Genomic DNA, 22,911 nt, shown 5'->3' on the forward strand with positions numbered 1-22,911 from the left:
TCTTTGAGATTCCCCTTGAAAGACTTAAATGTATGTTTTTCAAACTTCATGAAAAGTTGGAATCTCTTTTCCAAATAAAACATTCCATAGAATCCTAGTATGCACAAGAAAAGCAGAGAGCAGTGATTGGGATGATAGCACAGGGTATTTTTATCACCCAGCAAGGAGGAAGTTTCCTTCATGGTGCTGCTCCAACGCCATCAACAGTGCCTGCCATATAACAGAGATCAAAAGCCACTAGTTGAATATATACAAATAAGTTTGTAAATCACAGGTTTTCATAAAATCCATTTGTGGAAAATAAAAACTTAGTCTGATTCTTTACAACAAATCTTCTTGAATATATAAAATTTAGTATGCAAAGCATGGAGTTTCTGTTATTTATTTGCATTTAATTGTACTCTCTCCATGTACAAATTATCCTCCAGAAAAATATTATAGTATTAGAAATAGAAGGATGTTTTTAGTTTTCTCTACTATAAGGGCCTTTATATATTACTAGAGGCCCAGTGCATGATTGAATCATACATGTGTAGGGTCCCCTACACGCTTTCGCTTTTCGTGGTGGAGCTGGGTGCCTGTCCACTGGTGCACCAGGCCTTTCAGAAGCCTCTGGCTCCACGGAGGCTTCTGAAAGGCCTGGTGCCGGAGCAGACAGGCACCCAGCTCCCCCATTTTTGATGGTCCGCGGCCGCTGAGGGGGGCTGCCGCGGACACCTGGCTACCCTGCCGTTGAGAGGCGCAGCTGGGTGTCCGCGGCAGGACAGCAGTGTAGCCCCCCTCAGTGGCAGCGGATCCGTGCCTCTCAATGGCCGGATAGGCCACCCCGAGTCCCGCCCCCCAGCCTCCCGCCGCCCAATCGTGGGCGTAGCGGAGTGATGGTAATTTGCATGTTACTCTATTATTAGATAGGATTTCAGTGATTCACTTTATAATACCTGGGCTGTCTAAAATATTACACTGCTGTGAAATAATTTTCCCTTTGCATATTCTGTGAACATCTCTGTTCAGTTTATAGCTTACTAAAAAACTCCCATAAATGTTCACCTGGGTTCCACAGATATTACTTTTGAAAATGCCACTAAAAACAAGGGTTTAATGGAATAATAGATCCCAGATTCTGAAAATTTAAGTTTGGAGAAAAAAAGCTGAAGATATTATAACTATAATTATAACTGGTGAAATAGGTTGGAATTAAAAACTCTTTGCACATTAAATTTCTTTTTATGAAAATAGGTCCAATATACTAAGACAAGAATTACAGAACAAAATTAATGAGGTAAATCATTTATTTCATTTCTCCACATCACCAGTCCCATCTGTAGCTGTCATATTCTGTACTAGTTTGTCTTTATTCTTTGCCAGACTTTTTGACTCCACAGCTTTTTCAAGGTGAATCATGATCTGAATATATAAAGAAAAATGATCATATTCTCACATTACAATGAGTGTAGAAAGCTTCATTTGAATTAAAAATACATTTAAACAGACAGTATCTGTTTTCAAATCTTTTCTCATCTTGGATGCTGCCAGTTGTAAATGCATGGGACTACAGTGCCTCCAATGTAATCTCTAATGATTTCTCAGAAGAATTAGAATCAGTTCATACCAATAGTAGAGATTATGAATGACCACCTGCCCTGCCCTTTCTGGACCCTCTTTTTGTTCCTTTTCTTTAGAGACAATGTCAATGACTTTCTTCAGGCCTGTGGGTTTTTTATTTTTATTTTACACTATGGTACTTTGTAAAAGGGGAACCATCTGGGCATTGTGCAAAGAGCAACAATTAGAGGTTGATAAAGAAAAATATAGCCGAAACCGGTTTGGCTCAGTGGATAGAGCGTCGGTCTGCGGACTGAGGGGTCCCAGGTTCGGTTCCGGTCAAGGGCATGTACATTGGTTGTGGGCACATCCCCAGTGGGGGGTGTGCAGGAGGCAGCTGGTCGATGTTTCTCTCTCATCGATGTTTCTAGCTCTCTGTCCCTCTCCTTTCCTCTCTGTAAAAAAATCAATAAAATATATTTTTTTTAAAAAAAGAAAAATATACCTCAAAAGAAATTACCTGATTCCAAGTTTTCTTCTGGAAAATGGTAGAGAAGAGATGGACTGAAATTGAAGTAACACCCAATGTAAAATGGTTTCTGGGGAAAAAACAGAAAACATCTGCTTGTTTATTGCAGAGTAAATATATCTTATTATAAAATGGGAAATTTCAAATAAATAGGGAACAATTAAATTGATCTAAATGCCAAGTGGCTTAAAAGCCAGTAATTGAATATGACTGATTGCATATACATTTAAAACCCATATTTTTCAGCCACACTTTGATATTTTAGTTTTGTTTATCTTTGAGATTTTATATTCTTTTAAAGGATGATTTTATCAACATAAGTACAATAATATGTAGTACTTGTATATAATTTATGAAGTGTATCCCTTTTTGTCATTGCTTCTTTTTGTTCTAATTTTCTTTTTCATGACTCTTTGCAAGACATATATTCTAATTCAAGATGCAGTATTTTACCATATAGATTATTACTTCAGGATACATGCTAAAAAATTAAATTACTCAGTACTAGAGGCCCGGTGCATGAAAATTCATGCACTGAAGGGGGGGTCCCCCAGCCCGGCCTGCCCCCTCTCACAGTCCAGGAGCCCTCAGGGGCGGGAGGCGACCTGGCGATCAGGGGAAGATGATCCCCCATCACACCTTGCTGCTGCCACTCCCAGCAGTGCAAGCCTCAGCCAACCCTGGTTACCTGAGCCTCAGACAGCCCTGGGAGGCTGGGCAGCCACCATCTGAGGTTTGCCTGCTCCTTGGGCTGACCCTGGGCGGCTGGGGGGCTAAGGGGACTGGGGGACTCTGGAGGCAGGTGTGTGGAGCAGCTGGGCCCGCCTGGGGATGGGCCCAGCCTTGCCACACACCTGCCACCCTGATGGGGCTGAGGGGCCTGGGCACTGCCATCTTTGAGAGTGGGACAGTCAATTAACATATTCCCTCCTTATTGGCTGTGGGCACTGCCATCTTTGCAACAGCATGGGAGTCAATTAGCATATTCCCTCTGTATTAGATAGGGTTTTCTGTGACTTGTTGTCTTTCAAAGTTGCCAATGTAAATTTTGCAGTATTTTTACTTCTTGAATGAGTCAGACAATTAAACAATCAAATAAATATATATATATATATTTTTAAATATATTTTATTGATTTTTTACAGAGAGGAAGGGAGAGGGATAGAGAGCTAGAAACATCGATCAGCAGCCTCCTGCACACCCCCCACAGGGGATGTGCCCACAACCAAGGTACATGCCCTTGACTGGAATCGAACCTGGGACCCTTCAGTCCGCAGGCCGATGCTCTATCTACTGAGCCAAACTGGTTTTGGCATAAGTAAATATTTTTTAAAAATCCCATGTCTGTCCAAGAGACAAATTTCCAAGTTGCCCCACCTTCCTATATAATTTAAAGTTTTAAATCAAGCCCAGAAGTTTCTACCACAAGGACAGCCTATGAAGATCATTTTTAACAGGTTATATTACCCAAAACATAAAATAAGACCCAGTAGGCAAAGTCCTGAAGCTTTAAATGCTCTTTGCAAAATTTTTTTTTCTTCTCTTAAAACAGTGTTATTTTCTCTAAAATGAAAACTACTAAACCTGCTTCCAGAACATTTTGCAACAAATAATCCTTTATTTCTGTCTTCCAGTTTGTAAAAGGATAACCTACATTTTTAAAGGTAGACAAGCTTCTATTTCTTTTCAGTTAAATAGACCAAAGGAAATAATTTTTACCTGTATCATTATCTATTCTCTGTCTCTCCCTCACCCCATCTCTTTTACATATTACTTTCCTATTCATCTACAATTTCCTTGGCTTAAGGTTTGAGGTGGCAGTTTAACTAGATTTTTATCTCCTTGCTACTCCTCCCATGACCAAATTACTAGCCAATCACCTCAAACCCATTGTTAATTGTCTATTTCTTTGCTACTGGTTCTTTCCCTCAAGATGAAATTGGCTTAATTTTTTTATCTGAGTATAAAGTTATTAAATATTCATCTGATAACTTAAATAGGGAAAAATCCCCAACTTTTCTTCCCATTGCTTTCCTAAATATGTAGGGGCACTAGGGAGAATGATTTACTTCAAATAACTTTCTGATGCCAAATCATGATATAGGGCATCTAGATTGGTTTGATTTCAACAAATTTGAAATAGACAAATTTCTAGGAAAAATATAATTTCTTATATCTGGCCCCAGGAAAAAGTTTTAAACATCCAGTTTTTATACCCCCCAAAATGAGAATATTATCAAAGAGCTATCCACTAAATAAGCATTGGCTTAGATGATACTTCAAATGTCATGTATGACAATGTTACTTAAATTATACTAGTTAATTTGAACATTTCCAAATTCCAGTAAGCTTTCCCAGAAATTTCTCTGCATGTTTTCAGGCCTTCTGTGATCTCTTCTGTAGCTCAGGGTCTGGGGCCCCACAAACCACAGTTCCCAGACACCCATGCCAAACAGGTCGGCTATACAATTGGGATGTGCTAGTGCAAAATGTGGTGGAATGAGATATGGAGAAGTGATTCTCCTTTTTTTCTTCATGGTTTTCTGGCTTCAAGAACAGTAGAAGCAACAGCAATGTTGAAGGTGGTGAGAGTGGCAGATATAGCTGCAGTCAGTAACCGTAGCCTGGGAATGTTGGCGCCTATTTCCTGCCCAGGCAGTGTGGTTCCCAGCAACAGCAGCAGTGACCTAGACTGGATGCTTATGGATTCCATATTAGGCAATTTGACCCCAACAACAGCTGTTAGGATTGTGACACAGAGCTTGCAGTAACATTACTTACTGGTTTGCAGTTATAAATGATTCTTAATAATCTCTTTTGTTCCTCTCATCCTTCCAAATCGTACAACTAATTATACATTAAATACCTTTGGTTTGAAATATGCTGAATGGTTTCTGATTTCAAATGGATCTTAACAAGTGCATAGGTCAAATATCAATATTTCACTTAAAGGATAACTGCAGACAATCCTTATTTATGCAAATACTGACACAGATATCCTGTCTAATAAAGAGGTAATATGCAAATTGACTGTCACTCCAACACACAAGGTGGCTGCCCCATGTGGTCAAAGATGGCTGCACCCATGTGGACACAAGATGGCTGGCAGGGGAGGGCAGTTAGGGGTGACTGGAACAGCAGGGGCGGGCAGTTAGGGGCAATCAAGACAGCAGAGGAGGGCACTTAGGGGCGACCAGGCTGGCAGGGAGGGCAGTTGGGGGCGAGCACGCCTGCAGGGGAGGACAGTTAGGGGCTATTGGGCTGGCAGGGGAGTGGTTAGGGGGTGATTGAGCTGGCAGGCAGAAGCGGTTAGGGACAATCATGTAGGCAGGCAGGTGAGCAGTTGGGAGCCAGCAGTCCTGTATTGTGAGAGAAATATCCGACTGCCCGTTTAGGCCCGATCCTTGTTGGGCCTAAATGGGCAGTCAGACATCCCTCGAGGGGTCCCAGATTGGAGAGGGTGCAGGCTGGGCTGAGGGACACTCCCCCACCTCCGTGCACAAATTTCATGCACCAGGCCTCTAGTTTGAAATGAAATAATATTAGCCATTAGAGGAAAAACACATTCAATTAGTAAATAATGACTAAATAAGACTTTTTTAGTATTCCAAGGATGGAACACAATGCAAAACTTTATGAATATAATTCATGTTTTAAATAGATATAAGGAGAAAAAAGTCATGTTATTTCCAAGGAAAGTTCAACACAAAATTGAATACCTTTTTCTAATAAAAACACCCAATAGAAGAATAATTGACTCAGTGATTTTCAAATATGATTAATCCATATCTTAAATAATCGGATGCGCTGGACCAGTTTCTATTAAAATGTAGAGAAAAGGGAAATGAGGCTCATTATTGCCAGAGTTTTTAATATTATGTTGAATATATTAAAAATAAAATTGGATAAAAGAAAATGATTAGAGGCATGAAAGAAAGAAAAAAAAGGTAAAGTGACTTCTGTTTGCAAATGCTATTATAGTTTATCTGGAAAGCTACAAAAAATCAAAGAAAAGGAGAAAATGGTGAAAACAGAGAGAGGGTAGGTTGGGAAGTAACAAGAGAGAGGGGGGGTTTAAAACTGAGTAAGTAGCAATATAAAATTAATATTTTAAAATCAAAGGTCTTTGTGATGGTTACTTTTATGTATCAACTTAGATATTTGGTCTAACATTATTCTAGATATTTTGTGAAAGTATCTTTTAGATGAAGTTAATATTAAGTCAGTAGATTTTGAACAAATCAGATTATCTCTATACTTTTGTTAATGGACTTCATAGAAAAAGTCTGACCTCCCATGAGGAAGATGGAATTCTGCCAGGAGACTGACTTGGGATTCAAGCTGCAACATCAACTCTTCCTGGTGTCGCCAGTCTATCCAACAGATTTTGGATTTGTGAGCTTCATTATCATGTGAGCCAATTCTTTAAAATGCCTATGCATACATATCTTGCTGGTTCTGTTTCTCTGGAGAACCTAACATGGTTCTTATATATAAAATCAATAGCAAATTAGAAGGTATAATTTATGCAAGGATCCATCACAATCAAAAGGTGGTATCCTAAGGTAATAGTTTCATGAATATGCTTATCAGAAAAGGTACAAAATCTAAGTGAAGAAAACTATAAAATACTCCTGAAGGATCCAGAAGTGGACTTAAACAAAAAGAGAGGTTAAGATGACATAATATCAGAGATATGTTAATTTGCCTTAAGTCAATAAAATTTAATGCTATCCCAATAACAATATCAGCTTTTTTGGGGGGTATGGAAATAGATAAATTGATTCTAAAGGTCATGTGGAAAAACAAACAATTACGAGTAGTGACAAAATTCCTTTAAAAATCAATGTGGGAAGAGGAATTAATCAAACCAGCTATTGCAATCAATTAAAATAGCACCTGTAATTTAAAAAGTACAGTATTAGCATGCGAATGGAGAAACCAATAAAGTAGAGGGAGGAGAGGTATTAAGCTTTTGCTGGCAAGTTCCTTAATTGGGGAAGAAAAGGTCTTGCTACAGGCTAGTTGAAAGCTTCCCAAATTAGCCTTGTTTAATTTCCTTGTCTCAGTTTCTCTATTCCACTTGCCCAGGAATTTTTCTAGCTCCTTGCTATCTTGTAACAATGACATTCCAAAGAAGTAAGGTATTTCTTTCTTTTATTTTTGGCGACACTTTATTCTTCCTGTGAAGTAATCTCTGGGAAGTTAAAAATAGCATTAAAAAATCATTTCTACTTTCAGCTGGACTGGTGAGAGGCATTCAAAATATGATCTCCAAATATTGTGGGAGGTGAATGGAGGTACTTTATTATATTTGCAATGGCCAGTGAGATTTAAAATGTCAATTTTTGCTTTCTGATTTATCTATTATGTGACATTGTTTATAAAAAGAAATTGTCTATTCTTTTGCTTTCTCCCTATAAATCTATATTTAGTAAATGAAATGTTTGAGAAAGACTGATTCTATTGTCTGCAGATGTCTAATAATTTTTATAAGTGAATTTATAAAGGCAGATACAATTTATTAACTGTTTATTGAAAAACATTGCACCAGAGGTTTGTTTAATGAGCAAAGGATTTGAACAGAGAAAAATCCATTCTTCATATATTGCAAGAGTGTATTTATCACTCAGTGCTGAGTCGACAATAGAAAAGACATGGTCTCTGCCCAGTGAGATGAAAAGTAATATCAGTTTTAATACCTTTATCTTCTTTCAGCAACAACTACTGGATATAGAACAGAAATTGCCTATTCTTCCACATCAAGGATTATGTACTATAGAGTGATGTATAGAGATTTTTTTTGAGGATTCATTAGTGTAGCATTTCACAAAGAAAAACAGCAACATATTGGCAAAGGAAGTCAAGCCATATGGGAGCCTCAAGCTAACTTCTCTTCTTTCTCCTTCTCTTTAGATTCCTTGAGATTTTCCATGCTATCACTTTAATCATCCTTCTCCTCTTCTTCCTCCTCATCATAATTCTTTTTAGAACCAATTATGTTTAAGACATTCACCCACATAGGAAAAATGCAAAATGGTGATTGATAATGAATTTATGTAATTTACTAAAGTCTCCTAGTAAATTTAAATATTAATTTTAATACCAATTTTATAATAGGAATATAAAGGTAAGAAAATGCTTTCATTTTTCACAAATAAAGTCATAATTTTAAGAAAGGGGATTTTTATTTGTTTTAACAGCTATCCTGACCAGCTCACCCTTCTCTCTCAGGCCATTTCCTTACCTTAACAAAAAATAGTTTCTCACTGTGAGAGTACTGAATTACAGCTCCCTCATAAGGGGAGTGGTTTATTCTCCTCTCCTGTTCCATGTTCCACTGGGCCAGTGGTGGATAGGCGAGTAAGGAAGCATTATACTTTATATTCATGCAGAATCTTATTCTTTATCCATTAAGATTATCTGTTATTTTTATTTAACAACTACCAAGTCCTGTATGTTTATTTATTTTTTTGTGACTAGTTCACTTTTTGCATTATCTTACCCAAATCTTGGGATATGCTTAAAGTGCTATAAATTATCCTTTAATTCATCTAAAAAATATGTATTTGGAACCTTCTTCAACTTATTGCTCAAATGTCACTTTAGTCTATCTGACTACCCTATCAAAAATTGCCACCTAACTTTCCATCCTCTGTGGTTAGTCTCCTTTAACTGATTTTTATTTTTCATTATATGTATATATTTTACAATATAACATATAAATGTTATTTAACAAACTTATATGGTGCTTACTATATGTAAGATATTATTCCCATTTCTTTATAAATGTTATTTTATTTAATTTTATAATAAACTTATGAAGTATATTATATTATCCATGTTTAATGAATAACTAATGTGCAAAAATCACTGAGCTAGGAAGTGTTTGAACTGTGATTTGAATCTAGGCATTACAGCTTCAGAGTCCGTGCTCTAAAAGCCTATGCTATATTTCTCTTTTTAACTTATTATATTTAACTAGAGGCCCAATGCACAAAATTTGTGCATGGAGGGGGTCTCTCAGCCCAGCCTGCACCCTCTCCAATCCGGGATCCCTCAGGGGATGTCCAACTGCCTTCTCGCAATCCAGGACCACTGGCTCCTAACTGCTCACCTGCCTGCCTGCCTGACTGCCCCTAACTGCCTCTGCCTGCCAGCCTAGTCGCCCCTAACTGCCCTCCCCTGCAGGCCTGGTTGCCCCTAACTGCCCTCCCCAGCTGGCCTGATCACCCCTAACCACCTCTGCCTCAGCCCCCGCCATCGTGGCTTTGTCCAGAAGGACATCCGGATGGATGTCCTGAAGATGTCCAGTGTAATTAGCATATTACCCTTTTATTAGTATAGATTGTCTCTCCCTTGAGAGCAGACTTTTTTTCTGTTTAGTTTCCTGCTATTTCTAAGGTGCTAAGAATGATGTCTGAAACCTGTTAGAAGCTCAATGATCATTTGATCGACAATTTTGTACCAGGTAATATAGCCCATCAACAAAAAGTTACAATTTTGGTTAGTTCAGAGAAGATGAAATAGAAATTAAATGAATACTTTTAGAGATAAGTGCCTAGTTTCAAAATAATATATTGGAAAACACAAAGTGCTTTGTTAGAGCTTAACAGGGGAACATAGTTTTCACCTGATTAAAAAAAAAAATCCTTGAGGTCTACTCAAGTCTGAAGGATTGATTGAGTAGAATTTATCCAGCTAAATTGGGAAAGATGAGTTTACCAGAAATAGGGAACTACAGCAGATGCAGTAGAAATGAAGACAACTGTATAGGTATTTAGGTACGGAATCTACTGGTCTCACCTATTGATTAAATATTTGAGAAAAGGAAGGAAAAGTAATAAAGGATGATCTTCTAGATTCTGTCTTTAATAACTGACACTGCTGCCACCTAAATAACATAGGAAAAATAGGAAATAGGGAATTATGATTTAGGAGGTAAATCATAAATTCAACTTTGGACTTTGTGGACATACCTAAATGAGGCTCTGGAGAGATAGCTGCTGGACAAGAGATCTGTCATTTCTTGGCACATTACAACTATTACTCCCAGTTAAAGCTATTGGAGGAAATCAGACAGACTGGTGAGATCCTTCATAGTGAGAATAGAAGATTAACCTAGAAAAATGAGTGTCTTTATGATACAACTCAGAATTTTTGATATGGCTAGAGCAAGAGGAGTCTGTAAAACACTGAGAGTTAATGTCAAAATGTATGAGGATCCTTATCACAGTGTTGTTTATGGTAGCAGGGACGTAGAATAAAAATCAATCTAAATATTTATAATTAGGGAAACATATAAATGTATTTGAAGAATAACATGTATTGCTATGCCTTTTAAAACTTTGCACCAAGTAATAAAAGAAAACAAAATAAGATATAAAAGACATTGCCAATATGTAATTTCATATAAACACTGAAGCATAAGAACACAACACACACAAAACACTATATATATATCAATATACTAATATAGATATATATATTTAAATGATGTACACATATGCAATTTAAAAATATTAAACCTATCACCTTGTATATCTCTAGAGAGGGGAAAATGGAAATCATAAATTTAAAAAGGGGAAAATAGGTATGGTATTTTGCAATCATGTTAATGATGAGTTGTCCTGAGAATTATGATTAACTTAATTCTCTGCACTTGAATTAAAACAATTTAAGAAAAACTACAGAATACTGGCAACATAATCAACTTCTGTGATATCAAGGAATATAAGGCTAATGATGTATCTATTGGCTTTAGTGAAATGGTACTAATTTACTGCTATAAAAATATGTATAAAGAAATCCTAGGCCTGAGACAGATGGCTTTCTGTTTCTGTCTTCACATGGTTGCTTCCTTGTGTGCATGCAGAGAGGTTGAACTCTCGTGTCTCTTCCTCTTCTTATAAGGATACTGGTCATATTGAATTGAGAGCTTACCTGTATGACCTTATTTACCCTTAATTACCTGCCTTTACATATAGTCACATTGGGGTTAGGGTTAAAACTATAAGCTTTGTGAGGCAGTTATAATTCTGTCTGTAATAAAGAGTAATTTGTAAATACCAATGGTGATATTAGTCCAAATTAAAAATACCCACTTGGTACAACTTGGAAAATTATTTTGTTTCAAATGGGTGAAACACCCAAGGCTTACCAAAGGGGAAAATACAAAATCTCTTTTGAAATACTTTTACAATTTAGGGCACATAAAAATCTCATGGAAAAGCAACTATCAAAGATGAATTAAACAGAGCAAAAGCAATTTTTTTAAGTGCAGTCAACAAATTATTTTGGAAAGTAAGTAGATGCAAAAAATAAAAACTACACAACTGGTTAAAAATGTTCATGGATATAAAAGAAGAGATAGAAACCACAAGGCAAGAAATAAGTGTTGTTTTTTGAGAGGAACAATATAAGAGTCTGAATCTGTTAGGATAAATATTATGGCTTCTCTCTTTGAAGTCTTTTTCAGATTTAATAACTGAGACAACTGAATACAGTTAACTTTAATATCTCCCTTGAAATGTACTAAACAATTATTGATGTAAGTACAATAGTTATTAAAGTGTCCATCAGATTCTTCAAAATCTATCCAAAAGCATCGGGTAAAGCAACTGAATTCACTCTAACTATGTTATAAAACGGCAACTGAGAATCAGATCAATAGCCTGAGTTTAGAGCCACAAAAAAATGTACCTGAGAAAAGGCTGCTTTGGGGGATTTTCCGATAATTATATAAATCAACCTGGTAAACAGTGCCCTGATTGCCTGGGGGAGAGAAATGGAGGGAGGTGGTGGAGGGGATGGGACGGGGGAGGGGATAAATGGTGATGGATGGAGACTTGACTAGGGGTGGTGAGCTCACAATGCAGTATACAGATGATGTGCTATAAAATTGTGCACCTGAAACCTGAATAATGTTAACCAGTGCCACCCCAATAAATTCAATAAAAAGGAAAACAAATAAAACCAGGTAAAATGAATAGTGTTTTAAGGAACAACTTGTTAATCATTCTTTAATATATTAGACCCCATGTCCTCTTCCAGGAAACTGAGAATGAATTACACATATTATTAAAAAATAAACACTTTTGAAATCTAATTGGTATAAGACTCTACATTTCATAATAGATGATTAAATCTATGTCTAACACTTTAAGAAAGAAATTATTTCACTTGTTTAAAATCCATCAATGTGAGGAAAAAATGAATTTTTCTCTATTTTTATCCTAGTACCGAAATCTGTTTGGAAAATGAAGGTGAGGGAAAGCACTATCTCTGTAATATAATCTACAGTTCCTAAGTTTTGCCATTTCTTATTCAATAGGAAATATACTGTGCTCACTTGAAATTCATAGTACATTTCTCTGATTTCCTATTTTAAAAAAATATATTTTTTACTCTAAGAGATTTTACAGGAGCAGTTAAAATAGAAATATTTGTAGTGACAGTTTTAGCAAGATATAATTCATGTGCCATAAAGTCCACCCTTTTACAGTATACAATTCAGTGGCTTTGAGTACATTCACAAAGTTGTGCATCAATCACAGCAATCTAATTCCAGAACATTTCATCATCCAAAACCCTAACCCCATTAGCAGTTACTCGTCATTTTTCCCTCCCATAGCTCTGGCAAACACTAATCTACTTTCTGACTCTATAGATATGCCTATTCTGGACATTTTATATAAATGGAGTCATACAAGATTTGGCCTTTTGTATCTAGATTCTTTCACTTGGCACAATGTTTTCAAAGTTCAGTCATGTTGTAGATTGAATCAATACTTCATTTCTTTTTATGGCCAAATAAGATTCCATTGTGTGCACAAATGGTAACTTATTATTGTTCTGGTTAGTTTAGCTCAGACCTCTTCATCCTATCATTTTTCTGATTCTTGTCCTTAATATTTTACTTCCAAACCTTTGCTTTCACACACTTAGTGGATCATCACCATGTTAAAGACAATCTCTCATCAAGACTTGATCGTATTTTCTTCGTAAACCAATATTACATTACTTAATTATTAGTAATGTATAAAATGTATTTGAATTTGGTAGGAAAATTCTCCTTTTGGTCTTCCTTTCCAGTGTTGTCTTATTTATTTATGCTATTGTATTCTTTTGTGCAAAGATAAGACTAATTTTATGAATTCTTATGCCCCCAATCTTATTGGGATTTTTAGATTATAATTTTATTGAATTTATAGATCAGTTTTGGAAGAGTGACATGTTTACAGTGTTGCATTTCTTATCCACTAACATCATTTACCTCTCCAAGGTTTTATTTTCTTATTTCAATTGAATTTCTAAAAAGGAACTTTACACTGCTGTTAGATTGTCTACCAAGCTATTATAAATGGCTCTTACATCTGACTTCAGTGTTCTAATTAGATATTCCTTCTGTTAGAGTAGACACCTCTTGCGCTATGTCTAGACACCTCAGTTTCATTTGCCATTTCATGTGCCCAAACCTGGATTTATTTGTGCTTAGCTACTATGAGAAATTCCAACCCCACTGGTGGAGATCTTAAAGTATTTATTCTCACTAGTCTAGGCATGTCACAACCAATGATTGCTCAGAGTAAAAGTACACAACCAAGGTCGGACCAACTCTAAAATATAATATATGGTGTTCCTGGTAGAATTAGGTTGAGGTTGTTTTCACACCCTTGTTTGGCTTCTTCCATTTTCCTGCTCTGCTGGCACCATTTCCTCTGTGTTTCCTGGAATAGTTCCTTAAAAAAAGTCACGTGTACCCGAATCCTTGGGTCCAGGCCTGCTTCAAAGAGAATTTGACCTAAGAGAGATTCATAGGAACAGTATTGACTTTTTTAGTATTCATCTTGTATCCAGTCGCTATGTGGGCTTTTCTTAGTTCTAATAGGCTGTCTGTAGATTTTTTTTTTGGTATTGTCATTATAGAAAGCAATGCAAGTAAAAATGAAAAGTAGCAATATGTAAGTTAGTTACCTGGTAAAACTGATCAAGGAAACACACACACAGAGCACACAACCACATGCACACATTCATTAGTGTTTTGTCTGTAGATCTTTTCCTATGCCCTTGTTATAAAGTTCTACCTAATTTATTGTGGTGGCATTTGTTTACTGACTCATTCATTCAAAGACATAAATGTGCTGTGTGGTGCTCTCCTCATGCTGCACATGTGTTGGCAAAATCAAGGTCAGCTCATTCAGTCATCCTGGCTCCAGGCTGCCTTGGAACATATTGTCCCCAGGTGGAACTACTTATCCCACTGTGCACCAGTTGTGGGGAACACCACACAGAATTTGAATTTCAGGACATTGGATGTATTCTTATGCATCTCCCTTTGCTGAGCTCCATTTTCCCCCTCTTTTTTGTGCTTCACCAAGGAAGTTGCTGAAGCAGGCACATACAGCAGTGTTGGCTCCCTAGACTGAAACTCCTGGCCTGACTTGATCCAGGACAAAGTGAGGGAGAGAAAAGTGTGAAGACAGAGCTCTCTATCCCAGCCCTTCCTTGTACAGAGTCATCATTTCCCTAGTCACCTACCTAAGTGTTAATCAATCATTTCCCCCCATAATTAAGTGTAACTTTGTATCAGTCGGATCTGTATATTTTTGGCATCTCCAGAAGCTAAATACATCAAAAGAATTACCTGTAACTTATACTACTTAATTTAAAACATTTTGTTGGGGAGGGGGGTGCTAAAAGTTTATACTACTCCTTGGCAATTGATTTGATTTATCGAGTTTCCTAAAACTTAGTATGGGAATAGTTATAGCTTTTTTTATGACCATAGTGCATGGTTTGGAAAGAAGGGAGTCACTGGGATAAAGCAATGCTTTTGCAGTTTAATATATTAGTCTTTAGTGGGGGGGAGAAATACCTTTAAGCCTAAATATCATGAAATAGCATTTAATTCCATCATTTCTTTTTATAATGGATAAACTGTGGTTCTATTAATCAAGATAGATCAGAAGGTTGGATTATATTGTGGCAAAAGACAACCCTCACATCACATGGCTTACAAGAGCAAAGTTTAGTTTTTACTCAGTCTACATTTTCATTGTAGGTCCAGATAAAACACTGAGCATCCAATTAATTTTTAATCCTATCTAATAATAGACAAATATGCAAATTGACCATACCTCTGACACACCCACAAGCCACGCCCACAAGCCACACCTACCATCCAATCAGAGCAAGCATGCAAATTAACCCAACCAAGATGGCTACAGCCACAGAGAGCAAGGTTTCCTAGGTAACAGAGGAAGCCAAGCTTTCTGCCTGCCCTTGCCAGGCCTAAGCCTCCACTCAAGCTACAAAGTTTCAATTATAGAAGTTAAACAAATTCAAACAAATGGCGGCAGAATGGAGCTTGAGAGAGCAGGCCAGGGTTGCTGCCGGCAACAGGGGAAGCAAAGCTTTCCGCACACCCTGGCCGGGGCCACCCACTTAAGGCAACAAAGTTTCAATTATAACCCCAACACAAATGGCTGCCGGCCTCGGAGGGAGCCCCAGGCTTGGCTCCGCTCCAGGCTACAAAGTTTCAATTGTAGAAGGAAAATAAATTCCAGATATCAGGGCCTCCACTTGGGTTGCCAGGGGGCGTGGCCAGCCCGTAAACCACCACAGGCCCCTCGCTCAGGCTGCCCCACACCCCAAGGGAACTCCCACCTGACCCCAGACGCCCTTCAGGGCAAACCAGCTGGCCCCCACCCCTGTACCAGGCCTCTATCCTATCTAATAAAAGAGTAATCTGCAGATTGATCATCACTGCAACACACAATATCGCTGCCCCCATGTGGTCAAAGATCCTGCCCCCATGTGGACACAAGATGGCCACCACAAGATGGCCAGCAGGAGAGGGCAGTTGGGAGGCACCCTGCCTACAAGGGAGGGCAGTTGAGAGGGACCAGGCCTGCAAGGGAGGGCAGTTGGAGGTGATCAACCCTGCAGGAGAGGGCAGTTAGGGGTGACCAGGCCGGCAGAGGAGGGAAGTTGGGGGCAAACAGGCTGGCAGCAGAGTGGTTAGGGGGTGATCAGGCTGGCAGGCAGAAGCGGTTAGGGGCAATCAGGAAGGCAGGCAGGCAAGCAGTTGGGAACCAGCAGTCCTTGTGGGATCGGGCCTAAACGGGCAGTCGGACATCCCTTGAGAGGTCCCATATTGGTGAGGGTACAGGCTGGGCTGAGGGACAACTCCCCTCTGTGCATGAATTTCATGCACCGGGCCTCTAGTATTAGATAAAAATAAATGTCTAGTATAACTAAGTCCTATGCAATATTTTGGATATACTTATAATAAAATGTATGCATTATTTATCTGAAATTAAAACTTAGTGAATATGCTGTGGTTTTATTTGCTATATCTAACCTTAACTGTAGCCCATCAGGAGCACTGCTCATTGTCTGTCAGTTTCACAATTGAAGAGGCAGGGAATAAAGGGTACTGTTCAGCCAAATGTTATTTTTTAAAATCCCATGCTCATAACTGGTACATGTCATTTTCCCTTCATTTTATTGGCCAAACCAAGTCTCATAGTCGATGAGGTTCAGTGAACGTTTTAAAAAAAACAATACAGGACACCATATCAGAATGAGCGAAAGTCTCACTAATATGGATACAGAATTTAAGAGAGCATGAATGCATTCAACATACATTTCTAATGTATACTGTATTCCAAGTCCTGGAAACTCAGCAGTTAACCAATTATAGATAGCATCTGCCTTCATGGAGAGCATACTGTCAGGAAGAGAAATATTTTAACCTTTTTCCCCAATTTGACCCAGCTGTACCACTTTTCCTCTCCCTCTGAGTCCAGGTCTTCTGCTGGCCGATGATCAACTTTGACCCTAAGTAGATGGCTACCAAGAATCCTAGGTCACAGAATCTTTAAGTCACTCGCAGAACCTAAAGAGCACCATTATTTTCATTGATGATCATGACTCCACTTCAAAGTTGCACATTTTTATTGTGCCAACTGTTTGTCTTTGTTTCAGCCCCACACTGTCCATAAGAGCTGCCTGGCATTTTTGTCCCTAGGGCGCTAACCTGGATTTTCTGTCTTGCATTCTCTCTTTCCTGATCATTTAGTATTTGCTAAACTAGGCCTAGAAGACATTCTTGCTTTTTTCTTACTTCCCTAAACTCTGAATTTTCCTGTTTCAACTTGCATATTTATCAGACTCACTGTTTACATGTTTCTTTTTCTAAATTTGATTTTGGCTTGCTTTTACTATGACCTTTCACTATTCTTCCCCTGGCAGTATCTCATCCAACCTCTACTGGACCAATAACATAAAAACAAATAAATGTGATTTGTAAGTACACTGTCTTTCCCCACAAGGCAATATGTAATAATTGCCTGAGAGGAAAGAAGCTGAAGAGGGGTTTTGGCCCTTGTTAATTTACATTTAATTTTGGCCTCAGAGACTCTTAAATGCAGTGGTTATATCTGCATATTAATAGGGTTATTTAATCAGTCCAGGCTGTCATGTTGATAGTAGTGCTTATCAAGAAATTAGAGGAAAATGTGCAACCATGTCCACCCTCCTGCCATAGGAGGAGAAACAAATCAAATAAGGAAAGTCAAACACTATGATTAAAAAGCTCATCTGCCCTAGGGAGTCTTTCATATATGTACATTTAATATGCAGCTTGAGTGTACTACTGTGCAGACAGCTTTTTCTGTGTCTTAGTGGTTTTCATGGTAATACCTCCTACATTGAGAAGGTAGATTTTTTTTTCTTTTAAGTCATGTTATCGATTAATAATAAAACTTGAAGAGCAGAGCCATATTGGAAGAAGATTTTGATGATTTTAAAACAAGTATCTTAATAGATATGTGAAGTACTTCCTAAATTATATACAAAATATTGGTATCTCAGTGTCTCCAACTTAAGGAAACACTTCTTTCTTTCTTATTTTACTTTATATATTCTAATATTCTTAGCTTAGGCACAGAAATACATATTTCACTCTGCTACTATATGTGAATCTTCTCCCTTCAAAATTAATTTCTGTTTTAAAGCTTTAACCATAACCAATAACAATTGTATTTTACACTCCACTGGGATAGGTATTGTGTTCTAGACTACATTGGGTTTAAACTATTCTCTGAATAGCAGAATAGTAATTTTTGCTTGCTTAGTTTATTGTTCTTAAGAATATCCAGTTCTACCTTAGCTTGGCCTTCTTATCTGGGGATCTGGGGAATCCTTGAATAAGTTGCAATTTTTTTTTTTTACAATCTGTCTCAATTCTGACATATTTGAGTTCTTAGAACCAATATCCCTGTCCAAGGCCAATGTCTAGAATGCTTTCGTTGTCTTAGCATCCAGAAGACTCCACTTGTCAAGGTCCACAATGTCTTTGTTTTCCCAGAACTGGATGGGGGTGAAGGGGAGAGGATTTCTCCTTTGCCTGTTTCTCTCTTGCTATATAAAATCTCCTGAACTCTAGGCTGTACTAAACTTTAAAGATATAAATATTTCTCTTTTTTGAAGAAGAAGAAAAAAGTTCATCTCTTTTTTCTTCACACAAAGACTGTATTAGTCAGGGTTCTTTGAAGTAACAGAACCAATTAGAGATAGATATAGAGATTTATTTCAAGGATTTGGCTTGGCTCGTAAGACTGTGAGAGCTGGCAAAGTTAGAGAGCAGGCTAGCAGACTGCTAATTTGATAATAGTCGATGTTGCAGTCTTGACTCAAAATTCCATAGGGAAGTAGGCTACACACTCAGATAGTGTTTTTATGTTGCAGTTTCCTTCTTCTTTAGGAAATCTTAGTCACCTTCTTAAGGCCTGCAACTCACTGGATGAGACCCACCCACATTATAGAGCGTAACCAGGTAGGCTTCCACTTTGAAGTAAAATGAAACAGATTCTGAAAGCCATGTTTGTCTGGTATAACTGAATAGAAAACAGAAGAATCCCAAATAGAAGGTCAGTTTTTACCATAGGCTATTTGGTAAATTCTGGGTTTCAAAGGAAACAGTGATACAGAACTGGTAAGGCAGAGGGAATCTCATCATCGCTATGTATTTAGAGGACAAAGTCTTGCTAGAGGGAGAAGACCTGAAAAACAAACAAACAAAAAACAGAGGGAGTTTTGAATCTGTGAGTGAGGCTGAAAAGTCAATATCTAAATATCCATGCGATAGAAATTTGAGTGCTCCAGTTATAATCAAAATCCAAGGAAGGCCATGCTGAAGGACTAAAGACAAGCAATGGAGAATGGGCTTTTACCAATATTAGAACACAGTTCTAGCTCAACTCCAAACATGGTTTCATTTAGGTGTGGTATCTTCCTAACATATGGAAAAGGGGACGCTCACTGGTGAAAGGAGTCACTGCATTTCTTTCATACCCAGTAACTAGAACACATGTGGAGAGACAGAAACACAGACAAACCAGTAATTAAAATTAGAAAATAAGGACAAAAAGTAATCCTATATAATAAAGAGGTAATATGAAAATTGACTATCACTCCAACACACAAGATGGCCGCCCCCATGTGGTCAAAGATGGCCGCCCCAATGTGGACACAAGATGGCCACCACAAGATGGCCAGCAGGGTAGGACAGTTGGGAGGGACCAGGCCGGCAGGGGAGGACAGTTGGGGGTGACCAGGCCTGCAAAGGAGGGTAGTTGGGGGTGACCAGGCCAGCAGGGGAGGGCAGTTAGGGGCAACCAGGCTGGCAAGGGAGAGCAGTTAGGGGTGACCAGGCTAGCAGGGGCAGGCAGTTAGGGGAGGACAGACCTGCAGGGGAGGACAGTTAGGGGTGACTAGGCCGGCAGGGGAGCAGTTAGGCATCGATCAGGTTGGAAGGGGAGTGGTTAGGGGGTGATCAGACCTGCAGGGGAGGGCAGTTAGGGGCAATCGGGCTGGCAAGGGAGCAGTTAGGCATCAATCAGGCTGGCAGGGGAGTTGTTAGGAGTTGATCAGGCTGGCAGGCAGAAGCAGTTAGGGGCAATCAGGCAAGCAGGCAGGCAGGTGAGCATTTGGGAGCCAGCAGTCCTGGATTGGAGAGGGTGCAGGCTGGGCTGAGGAACACATCCCCTCATGCATGAATTTCGTACACTGGGCCTCTAGTAGTGTATAAAAATATACAGTATGTGTAAGAATTGTACACTGATGACTCATCTTTAAAATTTAAGAATAAATGAGTTGAAAGATACATAATATTCATCTATTAAATGATTAAATATTGTTAAGATATAAATTCTTCCCAAGTAGATCTTTAGGTTCAATGCAATCCAAATTAAAACTTGAGCAGGGATTTCTAAAATGGAAATTGAGCCTGGCCAGCGTGGCTCAGTGATCCAGCATCAATCTATGAACCAGGAGGTCACAGTTCCATTCCCAGCCAGGGAATATGCCCAGGTTGCAGGCTCAATCCCTAATGTAGGGCATGCAGGGGGCAGCCGATCAATGATTCTCTCTCATCATTGATGTCTCTATCTCTCTCTCCCTCTCCCTTCTTGTCTGAAATCAATAAAATATATTAAAAAAATAAAATTGAAATTGACAACACTTATTCTAAATTGTATATGGAAGATAAAAAGACCTGGAACAGGAAGAACAGTCTTGCAAAAGAAAAAGCAAGTTAGAGACCTTATTCTACTGGGAATATATTCACATGTCTAGAAGCTTCCTAAAATTTGTTTTTACATATTTACTTTTTGTTTTGTCAGCAAATATTTATCTGTATATAGTTTGACTTCAGTGAGTAAATGATAGCATTATTTCATGGCTAATGGAATTCACAAGAGATTTAGGGATTCTTTCTAAACAGCTATTTTCTTCTAAAACAAGTGTTTCAGTTAAGTAAGTCAGAAAAACTGAACAACTAACTGTATTTGTTAGTTGTATTATCATCCTATAGTCTATAAATATTAAAAATAAATAAAGTCAGCTGCAGAGATTCTTGAATAAGCATATGTTTGGATAACTGATTTTGTTTTAACTGATTTTTTTTTTCCATATGAGAGGAAAAGCATTTTTAACAAAACAGCCAGACACAAGATGTTTTTCCAATGCTGGTCACTCAATCCCATGGCAGGTATTGAATGAACCATTATAGGTTCTTTACATGTTTGGGAATGTGAAATATATTTTCAAGATGAATAAATACAAAAGGCACATCAACTATCAGAGAATTTCAATACTGAATTGGCTGAGAAAATAGCTACTGCTTATTTGTAGTCCATTTTGTTTTTCTTCTAGAAACATGCTAATATGGAAATATTATGTAAAAGGAAGATTCAGAAACTTCTTTTTGCTATGCAGTCAAGTTTCTTAAATGCCACATTTTATTTAAAAACCAACCAAAAATTTGGTTTTTGAAAAAGCAAAAATTAATTTACATTGCCAAGGTTTAAAATAGATATTAAAAGAGACATTAACAAGGCAAGTAAATATTTTATTTACTGCATAAAGTAATATTGCTAGCTGTTTATGATTTTTAAAATACAAAAGCCACTCAGTGATATGATTTAGAATAAATTGCTCATATATTGTGACTTACATTCAGGATATTCAATAATTCTCACAGTATTTATTTACAGTTTATTTTAATTATAGTTGACATTCATTAGTTTTAGGAATACAACATAGCTATTAGACATTTATATATCTTATGAAGTGATCAGCATGATAAGTCTAGTACTGATCTGGCACCATACATAGTTACAACAATATTGTTGAAAATATCTCCTATGTTATACTTTATATCCGAGTGACTAATTTTATAACTGGCAGTTTATACTTCTAAATCCCCTTCACTTTTTCATTCATCTCCTTACCTTATCCCATCTGGAAATGATCAGTTTATTATCTATATCCATGAGCTTGTCTCTGTTTATTCATTTACTTTATGTTGTTCTTTAGATTTTACTTGTAAGTGAAATCATTTGGTATTTCTCTTTTTATGTCTCACTTCTTTCATTTAGCATGACACCCTGGTGCATGCATATTATAAATGGCAATATTTCATTCTATTTTATGGCTGAGTAATTATATTCCACTAGAGTCCCAGTGCACGAAATTCGTGCACGGGGGTGTGTGTCCCTAAGCCCAGCCTGCACCCTCTCCAATCTGGGACCCCTAGAGGGATGTCCGACTGCCCTTTTAGGCCCAATCCTACTGACAGTCGGACACCCCTCGAGGGATTTCCGACTGCCCATTTAGGCCCAATCCCAGTAGGATCAGGTCTAAAAGGGAAGTTGGACATCCCTCTCATAATCCAGGACTGCTGGCTCCCAACTGTTCGCCTGCCTGCCTTCCTGATTGCCCCTAACCACTTCTGCCTGCCAGCCTGATCACCTTCTAACCACTCCCCTGCCAGCCTGATTGCCCCTAACTGCCCTCCCCTGCAGGCCTAGTCCTGCCCAAATGCCCTCCTCTGCAGGCCTGGTCCCCCCCCCAACTGCTCTCCCCTGCAGGTCTGGGTCCCTCCCAACTGCCCTTCCCTGCAGGTCTAGTCGCCCCCAACTTCCCTCCTCTGCCGACCTGGTCACCCCTAACTGCCCTCCCCTGCGGGCTTGATCACCCCCAACTGCCCTCCCTTGCAGGTCTGGTCCCTCCCAACTGCCCTCCCCTGCTGGCCAACTTGTGATGGCTATCTTGTGTCCACATGGGGGCAGGATCTTTGACCACATAGGGGCAGCCATCTTATGTGTTGGAGTGATGGTTAATTTTCATATTACTATTTTATTAGATAGGATTGTATGGATACACAGTATCCTCTTTATCCACTTATATCTATTAATGGATACCTAGGTTACTTCCAAATCTTGACTATTATAAAAAATACTGCAATGAACATAGGTGTAATTTGAGTAGTG

The 22,911-nt window shown here is 38.3% G+C and overlaps 1 long non-coding RNA gene across 1 annotated transcript; it reads right to left on the reverse strand.

Annotated features, from left to right (window-relative positions):
* Window positions 1-1,305: 1,305 nt before the first annotated feature.
* LOC114230304 (uncharacterized) lies at window positions 1,306-18,308 on the reverse strand. The gene is made up of 4 exons (XR_003616208.2): window positions 18,244-18,308; window positions 13,745-13,874; window positions 2,063-2,141; window positions 1,306-1,404 (listed from the first exon to the last, which is right to left on the reverse strand). It is a non-coding gene; the product is annotated as an uncharacterized LOC114230304 (long non-coding RNA).
* Window positions 18,309-22,911: the final 4,603 nt, after the last annotated feature.

Source organism: Eptesicus fuscus, chromosome 10, assembly GCF_027574615.1.
Source record: "Eptesicus fuscus isolate TK198812 chromosome 10, DD_ASM_mEF_20220401, whole genome shotgun sequence".
Lineage (NCBI taxonomy): Eukaryota > Metazoa > Chordata > Mammalia > Chiroptera > Vespertilionidae > Eptesicus > Eptesicus fuscus.